General features: G+C 39.3%; 1 protein-coding gene across 3 annotated transcripts in view; it reads right to left on the bottom strand.

The window, feature by feature from the left end:
• The window catches only part of PCSK5 (proprotein convertase subtilisin/kexin type 5), a 492,175-nt gene that overhangs the window by 371,715 nt on the left and 101,717 nt on the right, over positions 1-18,743 (bottom strand). The gene's annotated exons all lie outside the window — the stretch shown is intronic.

Genomic DNA, 18,743 nt, shown 5'->3' with positions numbered 1-18,743 from the left:
TGACTGTGACCTTTTAGAAGTGGATCGCTAGGCCTTTCTTCCGAGGTACCTCTAGGTGGGTTCGAACCACCAACCTTTTGGTTAGTAGTAGAGCACTTAACCGTTTTATGCCACACAGGGACTCCTTGTTGTATATAGTCTAACATATGTTGTATACAGTGTAAGATAAAACGAATGAACAATTACATCGGTGTCACTGAGAATCAGAATTGTCAGTGAGGGACAAAGATACAGATGTAAGGCTGATGAGGTTAAATAAAAACTCTGTAGAACTGGTTTTAAGCTGGAAAACCTGTATAAACTCAAGATAACAGGTAATAATAATAATAATATATAATGCATATTCCCAGCTCTGTTCACTGAAAAGATCTAAAAACAATAATTAGCCCAACAGCAATGAGAATCTCAGCACTCATAGTGTAAAAAAACTCTCCCAATATCAGTTTGTAATAAAAGGGAACAAGGAGTCTTTGGAAAAATGGTTGATTCCAGGTCAGGGACAAGAAATATACAAGAACATCTTGTCAGAACAGAAAAAGATAATACTGGGCTCACATCAAAAGGACATAGGAGCCAACTTAATTGGGATATCACCAGTCAACGATGAGGTAATTTAAGGAATGATAAGGTTTATAAAACTTCAATGAAATAGAACATATCGAATTTGTTTAAAACCATGAATCTACAATAATAGTAGAAAAAATCTAATTGGTGGCCTTTCATGGATGCCTGGGAGTTAATACATACATACATACATACATATATAAACAATAAAACAGAGAAATAAAATGAAAGAATTGAGCATTAATCCTGCCTTTCCCGTAGGAACTGTACCTCAGTGTAACAAAATAACTGATAAAAATTTTCTCTTTACAAAAATATTTCAGCCAGTTTAAGACAAAGGAATCATAAGAGGAGAATATCACCATTTTGTAAACCCTAATGAATTAAAAGATCCAGGCAATGATAGTTGCTAATACAAAAAAGAGAGACAAGCACACATTTTGTACCTCCTGATGGAAGTACACACCACCAACTAGGTATAGTAGTTTTGCTCTCACCCTCTCAAAAATAACATTGAACTTGAATCTGATTGAGCCTTTAGCTCTTACTCTCAATTTATTGATTATTGGGGATAAAACATGCTAAATGACCACACTAGGATGTAGTCAGCAAAATCCAGACCACGGCAAGTTCTACAACACAAATGACCTAGATCCTTCACCCAAAATTTTTCAAAGAAAAAAAAAAAATGGAGGTGGTCTATGCAATAAAAGAGATTTAAGAGATATATCAACCAATCACCAAACAATTTGTTTGTATTCTGACTCAAATAAATTACAAAGAAAATACTATGAGACAATCAGGAAAATATAAAAACTGACTAGACATGTAATATGAAGAAATTATTCTTAATGTTTTTGGTGTGAAAATATTATGGTTTTATTACGATAAAATGGTTCTTATAGAGATACACACTAAAACATTCAGGCATGAAACGAAGTATGGGATTTGCTTTAAAATAATCAGAGGGGAGATAGGGGAGGAGGTATAAATGAAAGAATATTAGCCATGAGTTGACAGTTACTGAAGTTGGTGATGGTGGATGGGTATTCGTCGTATTATTCTATTTTTGCCTATGTTTTACATTTTCCAAAAAGTTTCTGTAAAATTTGAAGTGTAAGCATAGGAAATAAAGATCAGATGTTGTGCTGTTGTTGTTAGGTGCTCTTAATGAGCATTCTGGTTGTACTTCTTCCAAGACAGATTTGTTCATTCTTCTGGTAGCCCACAGTATATTCAATATTCTTCACCAACATCATAATTCAAAGGCATCAGCCCTTCTATGGTCTTCCTTATTCATTGTACAGCTTTCACATGCATGAGGTGATTGAAAACATCATGGCTTGGGTCGGGCACACCGTAGTCCTTAAAGTGACATCTTTACTTCTTAACACTTTAAAGAGGTCTTTTGCAGCAGATTTTCCCAATGCAATGCGTCATTTGATTTCTTGACCGCTGCTTCAGTGGGCGATGATTGCAGATCACAGTAAAATGAAATCTTTTACAACTTCAATATTTTCTTCCTTTATATCATGACGTTGCTTATTGGCCCACCATGTGTCTGTCAGTTTGTTGCACTGTGGTGGCTTGCATGTTGTGTGATACTGGAAGCTTTGCCACTGGTATTTCAAATACCAGCAAGGTCACCCTTGGTGGACAGGTTTCAGCAGAGCTTCCAGACTAAGAGAGACTAGGAAGAAAGACTTGGCAGTCTATATATGAAAACATTAGCCAGTAAAAACATTATGAAAGATCAGATGTGACTTATATAATCCTCATCCCTGTAAAGTTGACCGGGGGAGCATGGGGAGTGATAGGGACACTACTTTCCAGTAAATGCAAGAAAGGGTAGAACTGAATTATCTGGGTAGGTATTTATGGTTGCTGAAAATATCCAAGGTGAGTATTGAGCAGAAACTGAGGGTTGAATTAAGTTACATTTTAGGCCCATTCGAATTTAGAAGTCTATGAGATTGTTTTCAATATCCTCTTCTCAGGGACTACCTAATTGAAAAAGTAAGCACTAAATCCAAACACATGCACAGCATTTGTTTCTATGTGCTTCTGTTTGGTAGTGTACACGGATGTGAAGAGGAAGGGGCTGGGATGCAGAGGACAGGAAAGGAAGAGAGATGAGAATGGGCACATAAAACATTTCAGCAGAACAGGAAGGAGCTGTAGACCAACTACTGGCTATGCTTAACTTACAACGTTTAGAGTCCTGTTGAATCTCTTTTAGTTCACTGAAAGATATGATTTCTTTATTACTAGGTAACAAACCCAAACATCAATTTCTTAAGACACTAATTTAACTAAGTTTCAGGAAACCATGTAAAGAGATCATTAGGAAAACATAGTCCTATGCTTATTGTTGTTGTTCTTAGGTGCCGTCGAGTTGTTTCTGACTCACAGTGACCCTGTTTATAACAGAATGCAACATTGCTCAGTTCTGTGTCATCCTCAACAATAGTTGGTGTGTTTGAGCCTATTGTTGGAAGCCACTGTATCAATCCATCTTGTTGAGGGTATTCCTTTTTTTGCTGATCCTCTGCTTTACCAAGAATGATGTCCTTCTCCAGGGACTGGTTCCTCCTGATAATATGTCTGTCATGGAGTGAATTGCGTCCCCCCAAATTATCTGTCAACTTAGCTGGGCCATCAGTCCCAGTACTGTGCAATCATCCACCATTTTATGTGATTTCCCTGTGTGTTGTAAATCCTATCACTATGATGAAAATAGACGGATCAATGGCAGTTATATTGATGAGATACACAAGACTAGATAGTGTCTTAAGACAATCTCTTTGAGATATAAAAAAGAGAAATGAGCAGAGAGACAGGGGGACCTCATACCACCAAGAAAGCAGCGCTGGGAGCAGAGTGCGTCCTTTGGACCTGAGGTTCCTGTGCTGAGATACACCCAGACCCAGGGAAGACTGATGACCTGGACCTTCCTCCAGAGCTGACAAACAGAGGAAGCCTTCCTGTGGAGCTGGTGCCCTGAATTCGGACTTCTAGCCTACTGGACTGTGAGAGAATAAACTTCTCTTTGTTAAGCCATCCACTTGTGGTATTTGTGTTATAGCAGGACTAGATGATTAAGACAATGTCCAAAGTATGTGAGATGAAGTCTCGCCATTTTCACTTCTAAGGAGCAGTCTGGCTGTACTTCTTCCAAGACAGGTTTGTTCATTCTTCTGGCAGTCCATGGTATATTAAATATCCTTTGCCAACACCATGATTCAAAGGCATCAATTCTTCTTCGGTCTTCCTTATTCATTGTCCAGCTTTCGATTGCATATGAGGGAGTTGAAAATACCATGGCTTAGGTCAGGTACACCTTAGTCCTCAAGGTGGCATCTCTGCTTTTTAACACTTTAAACAGGTCTTTTGCAACAAATTTGCCCAACGCAGTATGTCGTTTCATTTCTTGGCTGCTGCTTCAATGGATATTGACTGACCACGTGTCTGTCAGTTTGTCGTTCTGCGGTGGCTTGTGTGCTGCTGTGATGGGGGAAGCTATGCAACCAGTATTTCTGCTGAAATCTGTCACCCATGGTGGGCAGGTTACAGCAGAGCTTCCAGACTAAGATAAACTGGAAAGAAGGGCCTGGAGATATACATCTAAAAAATTAGCCAGTGAAAACCTTACGGATAGCAGCAGAACACTGTCTGATATAGTGCGGGAAGATGAACCTCTCAGGTTGAAAGGCATTCAAAACATGACTGGGGAAGAGTTGCCTTCTCAAGGCAGAGTTGACCTTAATGATGTGGATGGAGTAAAGCTTTCGAGACCTTCATTTGCTGATGTGGCATGACTCAAAATGAGAAGGAACAGCTGTAAACATATATTAATAATCAGAATGTGGAATGTATGAAATATGAATCAAGAAAAATTGGAAGTTGTCAAAAGTGAAATGGAATGCTTGAAGATCAATATCCCAGGCATTAGTGTGCTGAAATGGATGGGTATTGGCCATTTTGAACCAGACAATCATGTGATCTACATGCCGGGGATGACAAATTCAAGGGGAATGGTATGGCATTCACTGTCAAAAAAGTCCTATGCTATCTGGGTATGATTTTCTTTGCTTTGCTTCAGACATGCTAATTTCTTATGTCTGGATCAGAACTTCCATGCCAGCAGGCTTTTTAAAGGGGCTAAAATCCAAGCTGACTTCTTTTAGTAAAATTCAAAGGGAAACTAAAAAAGAAAAGAAAGAAAAACGAAGTAGCCTTTTAAGATTATCCTGTAAATCTTACACCAAATATTGGAATAGACAGCATCCAGAAAAACTGTTTTTTGTTTTTGTTTTTTTCTTAACATAAAGAAAAAAATATGTTTCTTATCAAGTTCTTCTCTTTTAAATAGAGGCAAAAAAAAAAATTAGTGAGTGCACTTTTGACTTTGTCTCACCATCACCTCTGCATTATAAACTCAATTTTGATTCTGACCTATGCAATTAAGTAATCAAATCCTGTTTCTGGAATCGATAAGTTTTATTCTACTTGTCTTGGTCTAAGTTGACTTCCCCAGGCATGCAGCAGCTCCTTCAGTTTTTAGCATTTGTATTTTGGACTATTCATTGCTAGTCTCTGTCCTACAGGGTCGCTATGAGTCAGAATCGACTTGACGGCAATGGGTGGTAGTTGTTGGTTTTTATCGCTAGTCTAAAATTCCTAGGCTGAGGCAGTCTGCAAGGATTTTCTTATATTTGAGAAATTAGAAAAATCATATTGATGTGCCCATGTACATTCTATTTGAAGACGGTTATTACTTTCTTCTCTCCAGGCAATATAGGTATTTTCTTCCTTTTCTCATCACTGGATTACTAGAAGTCATTCACTTTACCTCATTAATATCCTGGCCAAATCTACTGCCAACTGAAATTAAGAACAAGCTGCATTCCAGATGCTTCTGTCTCAGATAATTATTAGAATTTAAATTCTCAACATTGGACATTTGAAAGCATCATTGCCTTTTAGGAATAGCCAATTTCAGTTCTATGGTTTTGGAACATAATATACTCTAATTGATTGACTCTGACCTCACTTTATATCAACAATTAGAGAGTGCTTACTAAGAGCAACCCTATTTATTGGCAGATGGATGGGTTAAAATAGGCCAAAACTGTACCCTGATCACTAGAACTAATCCTAATACTGTCATGACCATATACATTCTTGGTCCCATAAAGCTATAACAGATTTCAGAAATCTGATCAAAGAATGGGACGTAGTAGATATAACCGGACACAGCAAATGTAACAGCTTCCTGCATAAACATGTGTACTTAATATGGTGTTCACACAACATCCAAATCACATAATTTCCTATTTCACAGAACATATTGTGGACGTTAAGTGATGCATGACTGTACTGAGTGAAAAGTAAATGAGAAATAAGGAATTCAGAGAAGCTGTTTGATAAAAGGACTTGAATCAATGTGTTCAAGAAGACAACCACAGATGAAATTAACTTAACTCAAGGGTCATTGCTATTCACTCCCCAACAGAAAATGAGTTACTAATTAAAGAAAAATCTTGACTAAAACCTGGATAAAACTTTGTTAATAAATCCATCATCATAGGAGACTGGGGCCCAAAGGGCCAGACTACCCACATATTTGTATTTTTTGAAAGCAAAGCTGAAAAGATATATTACTAATATGGAAGAAGTTATATCTTGCTCAAGGAAATTCATAAAAGATAATCATAATTTGCACTGGGCAAGAATAGATGTTATCTGAGGTGACTTTTCTGAGGGGATCATTAATTACTGACCTCTTCGAGAAACCCCTTGGCTAGTTATTTAACTTAACACTCCTGATACACCCACTTCCATAATGACCATCATCTGGGACAATGAAATCATAATCATCGTATCATTATGAGTTAATCAGCAAGTACTAATTAAGGTTCTGTGATGCACTCTCACTGGAAAAGCATTAATTGATTAGGCATACTGACTAAATTACCCAAACCCATGCACGTAAAACGTTCCCCTTAAGCTTCATTAAAGAAGGCACCATGGCCATCTTGTTTACCATTTTATCCTCAGCGTCTGGAACATTATAGGTGCTGGAAAAATAATCTTTTGAATCAATGAATGCACGGATGAAAATCTGCCCCTTAGGAACTTTGATTCAGTTGGCATTTCCCAGGATGTGAAGCAAATGTGAACCGCACCTGGGATCTCAGTTTCGTCTCTCCTTAGAATTATAACTTATGAGTATTTTTATTTGGTTCAGTGAACACAAATTTTTAAAAAATGGCAGCTGTTATTCCAGGTCGATCACACGTGTGTTTGGCTCCCTACCACCCCTACTATCCTGTCTGAGAGGATCACAGATTTAAACCAATCAAGAAAGTGATGGAAATGCAAGGTTTCAAAATGCCATTGTAGGGGATGATCTTCCCACCCACTCAGGGTGCCAGAAAACTATTATTAGCTATGATGAAAGAAATAATAATGGGTGGAAAACAAACGGTAGAGACATATTATAAAAACATATGATTTTCTTTGCAATCATTAGGAGAAGAACAAGGTTGAAAGAGGGGTGTGTGTATGTGTGTATGTATGTGTGTGTGTGAAAATCTATATGTATGAATTTTGTCAAGTATCACCATTTACAGCTATTAACAGATTGGAGCTCCATCTAGCCCATAGTTCTAAGTTAAAGAAATAGTCCCTGTGACTTGAGCCAGAACAGGACAGTTATCAGTGTACCAGGTATGGGACCAAACAGTGACACCTTAGGAGCATTACCCACCAACCGTCTGTCAGTTGTCATAGTGTGATAGCTTGCATGTTGCTATGATGCTGGAAGCTATGCATCACTATTTCAAATACCAGCAGGGTAACCTATGGCGGATAGGTTTCAGTGGAGGTTCCAGGCTAAGAAGAAGGGCCTGGTCATCTGTTTTCAAAATTAGCTAATGAAAATCCTATGGATCACAATGGAATATTGCCTGATACAGTGCTGGAAGATGAGCCCCCTAAGTTGGAAGGCACTCAAAATACAACACAATAGCCACAACAAGGGACTCAAACATACATACCAATGATCATGAAGATGGTGCAGCACCAGGCAATGTTTCGTTCTGTTATACAATAGGTTGGAGTGGACTTGACAGCAACTAACATTAGGAACATTATAGCAAATTCAATATATAAGAAAAAGCACTCCTAGACAAAGTTAGGACACAATTTTTTCTAAAACAAATTTCATAAAATATCCATTTTTTCTTTTACTAGAATTTATTCAATTAATATAAGCCAAATTTTTTTTTAAAAGATACAGTATAGTCCAAACATCAGCACAAAGTCTTTTATTCATGTTTCATTGATCCACTCATTCATTCAACAAATACTTATAGGGGCCCATTACATATCATGAACTGTACAAGGCACCAAGGATTCAATGACGATCAAGATTTCCATGGTTCCTTCTTCCATGGAATTTACAGTCTAATGAGAGATAGTTATCAAAGAATTACATAGAAAAAACAATTATGATTGTGATAAATGCTTCAAAAGGAGATACAAAGAGATGATAATACAAGAAATATAATGGGGGACTTGGTACTCAAGAAAGGCTGAGGAAGTGATGTTGGTGATCTAAATGAACCGTTAGAATTAACCAGCAAATAAAAGGGCAGATGTGGAGCGTCCAGGCAGAGGGATGTTGTGCATAAAGGCTCTATGGAGGGAAGGAACTTGGGGTGTTCTATGAGGAAAAATAAAGCCTGTGGGCTGAAAACAGAAAGTGAGGTAGGAAGTGGTGCAAGATATGCTTGGAGAAGTGGGCAGGAGGCAAACCAGGTGAGGACTTAGAGGCAATGGCATGGATGTGGGCTTTTATTCTCAAAGCAATGGGAAGCCATTCAAAGGTTTTAAGTACAAGGAAGTGATTAAAATGGGGAGGTGTTTTCTTCGATTGGTTGGTTTTGGGTTTAAACCATCACTTTGACTACTGTGTATAGAATAGATTGAAACAGTTCAAGAGTAAAAACCAGGAGGCAGATAGTTGTAGTAATAATCTAGTTGAGAGAGAATGGTGGCTTAGACTAGTGGGGTGGTGGTGGGGAGGAAGGGAAGGCAACCAGTTCAAGAGGTGGTGAAAGAAGAGAAGGTAAAATGGCTTTGACTTGGTGGTAGATTGGGTATGATGGTGAAAACAAGGATAACAACCAGGCTTCTATCCACTCACCGAGAGAAAGAACAGTGGAAAAGGACTAAGTTGGGGGAGTAAGGTCATGAATTTGATTCGGGGAGGTACAGAACAAAGTTAACAGAGCAGGCTTGAGACTGCTCTCTTTTGAAAGTCCAGCTTGCAAGACTGGCTCATGGCTGGTGTCTGGGAACTTGGATTTCAGAAAGGTTCTCACCATTCCCTGTCAAGAATGGCTCACTGTGCCTAAACTATTTGTGCAAACAATACGGTTTATGTTGAGTACTTGCTTTTCTACTGGTAGGCTGGAATTTTGGTTTGTACTAGGCAGAGATGCCTACTTGACCATCCCCCAACAAAAACCCTGAGCACTAAGTCTCTAATAAGCTTCCCTGGTAGACAACATTTCACACTGGTTATCACGATTCATTGCTGGAGTAATTAAGTGCTTTCTGTGTGACTCACTCACTCAGAGACGAATATTGGAAGCTTCTGCCTGGTTTCCCGTGGACTTCACCCCATGAGCCTTTCTCTTTGCTGATTTTGCTTTGTCTCCTTCACTGTAATAAATCATAGTTGTGAGTCTGACTATATGCTGAGTCCTGAGAGTCCTCCTAGTAAAATTCTGAACCTGGGCAAGTGTCTTCAGGACCCCAGCACAGGGCACATGTTTGAGTGTGAAGTAGTGATGTAAAGGAAGTGGGGTAAACAGCAGTCTGGAGCTCTTGTGACGGGTCTGGACTGAAAATCAAGGTGTGGGTCCTTTCAGTGTATTTGAAATTATGTGGTCTCTCTTTAGACTTAATTCCAGTATAAATTACCTCATGGAATTAGAGGAAGTTCAAACAGGAACGAATCTAGAAAAACAGTCCACAATCCTCATTTTTTTAGATGAGCTAAGGTTGAGAGACGTAAAGTACCTTTCTGCAGGTTAGAGTTAGCTAGTGGCAAATAATAGTACGCTAAATCCATGCCTCAGCTCCTAGTAGTTCCAACCAGTCCTTCATCTGCTGCCCAGTAAAGGAGTTTGTCCTTTACTGCAAGGCCTCCTGCTTACATCAGTATCTGCCACATGGTTGCAGATTTCTACCATGTTGTATTTTCAATTAAAACAGCTAAATGGGGTGTTTTAAGAGGATGATTTCCAAGCTGCCAGGGCAATAATGTCACAAACTCTACCAGATTTTATTAGAGTCAAATGACAGTATAAATCATTAGGAAAACATGTGCCAACCACAGAAAAAGCAATGCCTCACACTCTTGGAGTACTGAACATCATACAGTTGGCTGAGAAAGAACCAGGTGGCTCAAAATCATCTTTCACAATTACTAGTCTACTTAGTTCATAGTTCTTGGCAGATATACACCACATGCATAGCCGAACTCAGCTAATTTTCACTCTGCTGATCGACAAATACGATCCCCCCCACCTCCCCCAGCCGCCGGTCCCAGAAAAACCACCCAGAGAGTTTTCATGAGCTCTCACTTACTGTATCAAAAAGTTAAGTCCATTTGTTGCAGCCTGGCTTTGAATAAATTATTAAATAGGCCACACAATATTCAGCATAAAAAATTCTACTGTGCTAACTAAGATGATGAGTTAAAAGTACCAGACATCATAACTAGTAGAGTTTGAGAGTTAAAGAGAAAGATGTTAGCAGTCCTTTATTTTTTTCTTTGGAATCGAGCTTGCCTTCCCTAAGGCAGAAGAAAAAAAAATTTTTTTTTAAGTTATTTGCTATGGGCTTCTCTAAAATTATTATGAGTGCTTTGGAGTTAGACAAGAAACACTATACAATGCTATAGCAATTTCCTTAAGCAATAAAATATTTACATGACTTAAGGAATGAAAGAGGCTTTTCATTAAACTTTGATTTTCATCCAGGTTTAATTTCTAAATTATCTTCTCGGAGCTATTCGTCAATAGCCCAAATGCTGAATTCCACGTAGGAAGGTACGTTTTAATATAATTAAAAAAAAAAATTATATCTACTGTTAATTGAATAATCCCTCTCACAAAGAGATGCCATCCTGCCAGTAAGTGAGGACTCCCACAACAATTTCAAATTCAGCATCTGTGATAACTCTGTAGGGGATGAAGGGGCGCTATTAGGATGGGGAACACAGGAAGCTTCAACAATACAGATAATGTTCTATTTCTTAGCTTAGAATTGGTCAGCAGGCATTGGTGGTATCCTTTAAACTTCACCTATGTTTCAAATATTTTATAATAAATTTTTAAATATATAACTCTGAATTCTCAATCGGCATTCCCAGACCCTTGAAGATAAGTTTTCCTTAACCTTGGTGTCCCTAGAGTCAAATCGAATTTTCTCTAGCAGTATAAAAATGGTCCCTTATACCAGGTGGGTGAGTTAAAACCATTTGTATCACAACAAATTTCCAAAGACTAGGCCACATCCTGGTGACCTTTTCTATCAGATATTCTTTGTCTCCAGAACATCTCGAAAGAATACATAAGCTGAGGTTATTTTCAATCAGTGAAAGTAAAGTGAAAATTCTTTCCCATAATAAAGCTGCCAGCCTCCCAAATTGAACATTTTGTCGGTAAGAAAAAGGTTTAAGATCAAGAAAAACAACTGAGATTGATCAGGAGTGCTTACACCATCCCATAAGTTTAAAACCCCCTCTTCCTCCAACTTAAAATGGAAAGGCAGAAGCAGGCCGTGCTCACACACTCTTGTTTAAAGTGTGGTGGAGCAGTGAGTGGGTTCTCAAAGGGACTCCTGGATCCTCAGCGTCGGCATCAATTGGGAACTTGCTAGAAACACTAATTCCTGGATTTTACCCATCCTAAACCAAAACAAACCCAAATTGCCATTGAGTCAATTCTGACTCACAGTCACCCAATAGGACAGACTAAAACTGCACCACAGGGTTTCCAAGCAGCGGCTGGTGGATTCGAACTGCCAACTGTTTCTACAGCCTCAGAAATGCTGGGAGACGGAGCGGGGCGGGTGGCAACCTGTGTTTTAAGAAGTCTTCCAAGTGATTCCAATGCCCCCGGAGTTCCAGGACCACTGATGCGGGAGTTGAAAGCCTAGGCCTCAGGGGTCAGAGTGACCGGGTGTGAATATGCAGCTGGGATAGAATACTGTTGCACCTGGTACAACTGTCTAGGACAAGTTACTTAACTTTTCTACGCTTTCATTTCCTCATCTGTAAAATGAAAATAACTATAGTCCCTACCTAATTAGGACATTAAAAAAAAAAAAAAAAACCCGTTGCCATCGAGTTGATTCCGACTCATAGTGACACTACAGGACAGAGTAGAACTGCCCCTTATGGTTTCCAAGGAGCACCTGGTGGATTCAATCTGCTGACCTTTTGGTTAGCAGTCGTGGCTCTTAACCATTATGCCACCAGGGTTTCTATAAACCAAAACCCAGTGCTGTCAATTCCAACTCATAGTGACCCTATAGGACAGAGTAGAACTGCCCCATAGAGTTTCCAAGAAGTGACTGGAGGATTCAAACTGCAGACCCTTTGGTTAGCAGCCATAGCACTTAACCACTAGGCCACCAGGGTTTCTGGGTTTCCATTAGGTAGGACTAAATAAATAACACATGTAAAATTTGGCAAAATGCCTGACACATACTAAGCGCTCGGATGTGAACAATGATTTTCTCTACTACGTTTTTATTCCCATTTGCCCACCTATTTATTCACATATCATATATCAGAAGGAGCCCGGAGATGCAGCGGTTAAAGCAATCAACTGCTAACTGGAAGGTTGGTGGTTCCAAACCACCAGCAGCTCCGCGGGAGAGAGATGTGGCAGTCTGCTTCTGTAGAGATTTACAACCTTGGAAACCCTATGGGCAATGGGTTTGAGTTTTTGGTATCATGTGTCAGTCAGGCACTGAATAATGCAGAATTCCTGGCTTCAGGGAGCAGCCAAATGCAGTGGTGTTCTATGCTGGCTGCGTTTTAGATCACCCAGAGAGTTTAATGAAATACCGGTGCCTGAGCCCCACTCTGTATCAAAACATAAAGAATCTCTGATGGTGGGGCACAAGCTTTGATTTGTTTTAAAAGCTACTTAGGAGATTCTAATGGAAGAAGCAAGCCAGCAAGCAAAAATTACAGCCCAACTCCTGAAGAACAGTGGCTACACATGTATGCACAGAGCTGCAGGGAAACTTTTATGAAGGAGTCACTAGTCTTGCACGCTTTCACTGGTGCTTCAATTTCTCCCTACTTTACTGATCTTCTTAGTGGTTAAGAGCTGCAGCTGCTAACCAAAAGGCCAGCTGTTCAAATCCACCAGGCGCTCCTTGGTAACTCTATGGGGCAGTTTGCTCTGTCCTACAGGGTCACTAGGAGTTGGAATTAACTCAATGGCAATGAGTTTGGTTTTTGGTTTACTGATCTTCTTAGGAAGCAGGAATCACATTTTACTAAATTCTCAGTGCTCGGTGCCATGCCCGACAAAGAGGAGATGCAGGAGAAATTTGTTGATGCAACATGAAATGAGTTATATTTCTAGTACACGGGCCTCTGGCCTCCTGGAAACCAGAGCCCAGTATTACAAGACAGAGAAGTAATGACAGGGCCATTATCTCCATAACACACTCTTGTAAATGAACATTTCCCAAGCCTTAAGGCTTGGCATAATGATTTCAAACACCAGTTTCTAAGGGGAGGAGCAACATGGGCAAAGCTTTTAAATTAATGAAAAGAGACAGTCAGGCACACTTCATGCCATTCTTTAATCTCCGTTCTCCTGTGATAAATGTAGAGTGACGGGAAAGGGCCCAGGCTAACGAGCTGGAGGCGAGATCCTATGGAGGTTCGCCAAGCAGCCCTCCAAAACACTGCAGCAAGGGCAAGGCTCCACAAGAGGAGGAGGAAGGAAATGAGCACCTTGGCTCAGCTGTGTCATTGACATGTCCCCACAGAGTGCTCCGAAGAATGCTCGCTGGACGCACAATCCCAACCTTCTTTGACTGGTAGCAATTTATATGACAGATAAAAAGGAAACAGCCTGTATTGTCATTAGATAGAAAAGAATAATAACAACAATTACAACTTATTGAAGGTTTCCTATGTGTCAGGCATTGCACTAAAGGCTTCTAAGATGATAACTTTGTGGGTTAACGCTGATTCCTGTAAGGCAGAGATCACATCTGTCCCTGCTTTTCCACTCCTCCATCATTTGATACCAGCCACCCATACACACTTTACCTCTAGGCAGCCAGGGCAGGGTCAGGCCTTAGCAGTTAAGAGGACACCATCCTTGGGTTATTAATTTGCTGGAACAACTCTCAGAACTCACAGAAACTACTGGTTTTATTATAGTAAAAGTGATAAATCAAGGTCATCATAAGGAAAGGGGATGCACAGGCGAGGAAGATGCCCGATGTGAAGCTGCTGTGTCAGAGATGACTCTGTGACTAGTAGAAAACTACAGAAGAAACTGTCTGTGACTTCGGAGATGAAGTTATAAAAGACATCACCACGTCCAATACGATTTCTTGGATCACTTGCCTTGGGGGAAGCCAGTCACCATATCCGATGGCCCCTCAGGGAGCCCTGTGAAGAGGTCCATGGGGGGAAAAATCAATTTGCCAACCATGTAGCTAAGCCACCTTGGAAGTGGATCCTCCAGATCCAGTCAAGACTTCAAATTCCAGGTGAACCTCCAGGCATCGTGGAGTGAAGAAAAGCCATCCCCTCTATGTCATCTGAATTCCTCACCCACAGAACCCATGAGATAAATATTTTAAAAATTAAGTTCTGTGGTGACTTTTTATGTGGCAATAGATAACTCATACCCAAGAATTAGATCCTCTTATTTTACAGTTAAGGAGCATTTAGGTTATTCAATCATGGACATCGTAAGTGAAACAATGGGAATATGAATCCAGGTCTGCAGATTTGAGAGTTCCACCTCTCATTCTGTCATGCTACACCTGACAGACAAACATAAGGTGTGCAACTTATTTTCCATGCCTGTAGTTAAGGGAAAAGTAATTATTTAATAGAAATCCTTGGAGCTCTTTGTTTGCCCCCAAGTTATTTATTCATCCTACATGAGACCCACCATTATGTCCTGTATTTTAGTCATTTCTCTACTGCTAGAGTAGAAGTTCCTGAAAGGCAGAACTGGTGCTTTCCTCAAGATGGAAACAAAAACAGTTGCCATCAAATTGACTGAAACTCAGGTCCATCCATGTGTGTCAGAGCAGAACTGTGCTCCATATCGCTGTTTTTTTAGAAGTCGATCACCAGGCCTTTCTTCCGAGGTGCCTCTGGGTAGACTTGAACCTCCAACCTGTCAGTGAGCAGCTGAGTGTGTTAACCATTTGCACCACTCAGGAATTCCATGATTAAAACAAAACAAAATAAAACAAAAACCTGACACTATCCAGTCGATTCTGACTCATAGTGACCCTATAGGACAGAGAACTGCCCCAATAGGGTTTTCAGGGAGCAGCTGGTGGTTTCAAATTGCTGACCTTTTGGTTAGCAGCTGAACTCTTATCCACTGTGCCACCAGGGCTCCAGACTCCATCCTAGTACTTGGAAATAGTAGAAGGGCAGGGATAAGATGTCACATTAATTCTGTGTACTCTGGGAGCAACCTGCCTAATTTTCTATCCCTGCTCTATCATGTTCAATCTTAGGCAAGTTACCTAAACTTTATGAGTCTCAGGTTCCTCACCTTTATAATGGGGCCAATATTAGCACACACTTTTCTTAGCACTATATTAGAAAAATACTCATAAAGTACTTAGCACAATACTCAGTACATACTACAAACCCATAACCCATTGCAGTTAAGTTGATTTTGACCCACAGCAACCCTACAGGACAGCGTAGAACTGCCCCACTTGAAGACAGAACCTGCATCTTGATTTCTCTTTATATCCCCAGATAACCTAACCCCATGAGCATGCAAAGAGGCCTCAGGAAAGTAGAAGAAGGAAAAATGATGATATATGGGAGGACTTTCTAGAGCAGTCAGCCCTGGATATGGACTTGAAGGATGGGAGAATCTTGACCTGACAATGTGAGAAGGGCAGGGAGAGCAAGCAGGCAGAGGGAATGAAAGGCAAGGAGTCAGGAAGGCATGAGGCAGGTGCAGGAAATGTTATGGATCCATGCTCTTTCTTCAGTTAGGAGGCATTCAGAAGAGAAGTCTGAGAGAGACTGCAAAAACTAAAGTAGTAGAGAAGAAAATACACCTGCAATAATTAGCAATAATAAATTTTGAAGAAGAGAAAAGTAAAGGGCATTTTCAGATTATAGGGGAAATATGTGACATACGAATTTCATGGTTAAGAATAATAACAACACTCAGAAAACTAGGAATAGAAGGTAACTCCCTCAAGGTGATAAACATTATTCATGAAAAAACCTCAGCTAACATCATAAAAAATGGTGAAAGTCTTTAGTCTTTCCCCCCAAGATCAGGAACAAGGTAAAGATGCCTGCTTTCATCACCACTATTCAATATTTTACTGGAAGTTCTAGCCAGAGCAATTAGATAAGAAAAAGAAATAAAAGGCATCCAAATTGGAAAAGAAGTAAAACTATTTCTATGTGTAAATGATATGATCCTATATGTACAAGACCCCAAAGGATCCATAAGAAAGCTACTAAAGCTAGTAAATGAATTCTGCAATGTTGCAAGATACAAGGTCAACACACAAAAATCAGCTGAGTTTCTATACATCAACAATAAAAAACCTGAAAAAAAAGCAACTACATTTACAATATCATTTAAAAGAATAAAATATCTACAAACAAATTTAACCAAATAGATAAAAGAACTGTACACTGAAAACTGCAAAACATTGCTAAAAGAAATTGAAGAAGACCTAAATAAATGGAAAGACATCCATGAATTGGAAGGCTTAGTATCTTTAGGATGAAAATACTATCCAATACAATCCAGAGATTCTATACAATCCCTATCAATATTACATTAGTCTTTTTTTGCAACAAAGTTACAATAATCAAAACAGTTTGGTAAAGGAATAAGCATAGACATACAGACCAATGGAACAGAACCTGGAGTCCAAAAACAACCCCACACATTTATGGCCAATTGATTTGACAAGAATGCTAGGTCACTTCAGTTAGGAAAGAATCAACTGGTTTCACATGCAGAAGAATGAAACTGGATCCTAACCTCACACCATATACAAAAATTACCTCAAAATGGACCAACGACCTATGTATAAAGGCTATAACCATGAAACTCTTAGAAGAAAACAGAGGTGAAATTTCATGACCTGGGTTTGGCAATGGATTCTTACATGACACTAAAGCACAAGCAACAAAAGAAAAAAACATAAATTGGACTTCATCAAAATGAAAAAGTTTTGACCATCAAAGGACATTATCAAGAAAATAAAAGAGGATCTACAGAATGTATAAAATATCTGCAAATCATATATCTGTTAAGGGTTTAATATCTAGAATATTTAAAATATATAAACAACCCAATTAAAAAACAAACAAAAGATTTGAATAGATATTTCTCGGAAGAAAACTCACGGTCAAGTCGATTTGACTCACAGCAGCCCTGTATAAGGTTTCCGAGGCTATAAACCTTTAAGGAAGCAGACTGACACATCTTTCTCCTGCACAGCAGCTGCTGAGTTCAAACTGCCAACCTTTTGGTTGGCAGCTGAGCGCTTAACCACTGTGCCACCAGGGCTCCTTCATGTCTCCAAATAAGATACACAAATAGTCAACAAGCACATGAAAATATGCGTAACATCATTAGTTGTCAGGGAAATGAAAATCAAAACCATCACATCTACTATGATGGCCATAACAAAATCAGAAAATCACAAGTGTTGGTGAGGACGTGAAGACATTGGAATCCATATACAATTCTGGTAGAATATAAAATAGTAGTGCAACTGCTGTGGAAAACCGTCTGGCATTTTCTCCAAAAGTTACGTATGGAATTACCATATGGCCCAGCAATTCCACTAGGTATACACCCAAAAGAATTGAAAGCAGGGACTCAAACAGATACATGTCCGCCAGTATTCATTGCAGAACTATTCACAAAAGCCCAAAAATTCTGGAAACAACCAAGTGTCCATCAACAGATGAATGGACAAACAAAATGTGGTATATCCATACAACAGAATATTATTCAGCTATAAATGTAGTTCTGCTACATGCCACCACATGGGTGAACTTTAAAAACACTATGCTAAGTAAAATAAACCAGATACAAAATGACAAACAACACATGATTCCACTTACTTGAAGTATTTAGAACAGACAAATTCATAGAGAGAGAAAAAGTATATTCCAGGCTACCAGTGGCTGGGTGAGGGATGAATGGGCAGTTATCATTTAATGGGTACAGAGTTTCTGTCTGAAGTGATGCAAAAGTCTTGAAAATAAATAGTGGAGATGGTGGTACAACATTGTGAATGTAATTAATGCCACTGAAGTATACACTTAAAGATGGTTAAACTGGCAAATTTTAGGTCATGTATATGTTACTAAAATAAAAAGATAAAAATTTTTAAATAATAACATATTCTAATCAATTTCTCAATAATCATGACTACAAAACTCTACCTACAGAAATACATTCTATAAAGAGATAATGTTAAATGAACTGGTGGATCACATTTCCCTTGCTGAAAAAATTTTTGCCTGAGCCACTGAACTAGTTATAAGTCAAACACTTTCCAACTACTTTTCTCCTAGCCTAGTTTTAGAAACTATTACCTAAAGTGAGAAGGTCGACATTAGATGGCCTCAGTCAGGAGTGTGTTACTTACCCACAGAGTCATTTCAATGACTTCCAAGAACAAGTATCCATTAACCAGACTAGTTCCAAAGTGGAGTAGTATGTGTAACAGGTGAACACTCTGACAGATACGCCTAAGGGTATCTGCACCATAGTATACCTTCCTGTCCTCGGCCCCAAATTTAGAAAGCTACTGCATAGTAGTTCCCAATCAGGAACTCTGTGAATCAGTATAGCCTTCTGTTTCTCCTC

Source organism: Elephas maximus, chromosome 9, assembly GCF_024166365.1.
Source record: "Elephas maximus indicus isolate mEleMax1 chromosome 9, mEleMax1 primary haplotype, whole genome shotgun sequence".
NCBI lineage: Eukaryota > Metazoa > Chordata > Mammalia > Proboscidea > Elephantidae > Elephas > Elephas maximus.
Note: the sequence above shows the minus strand (reverse complement) of the source record. Positions and strands in the feature narration are given on the sequence as shown.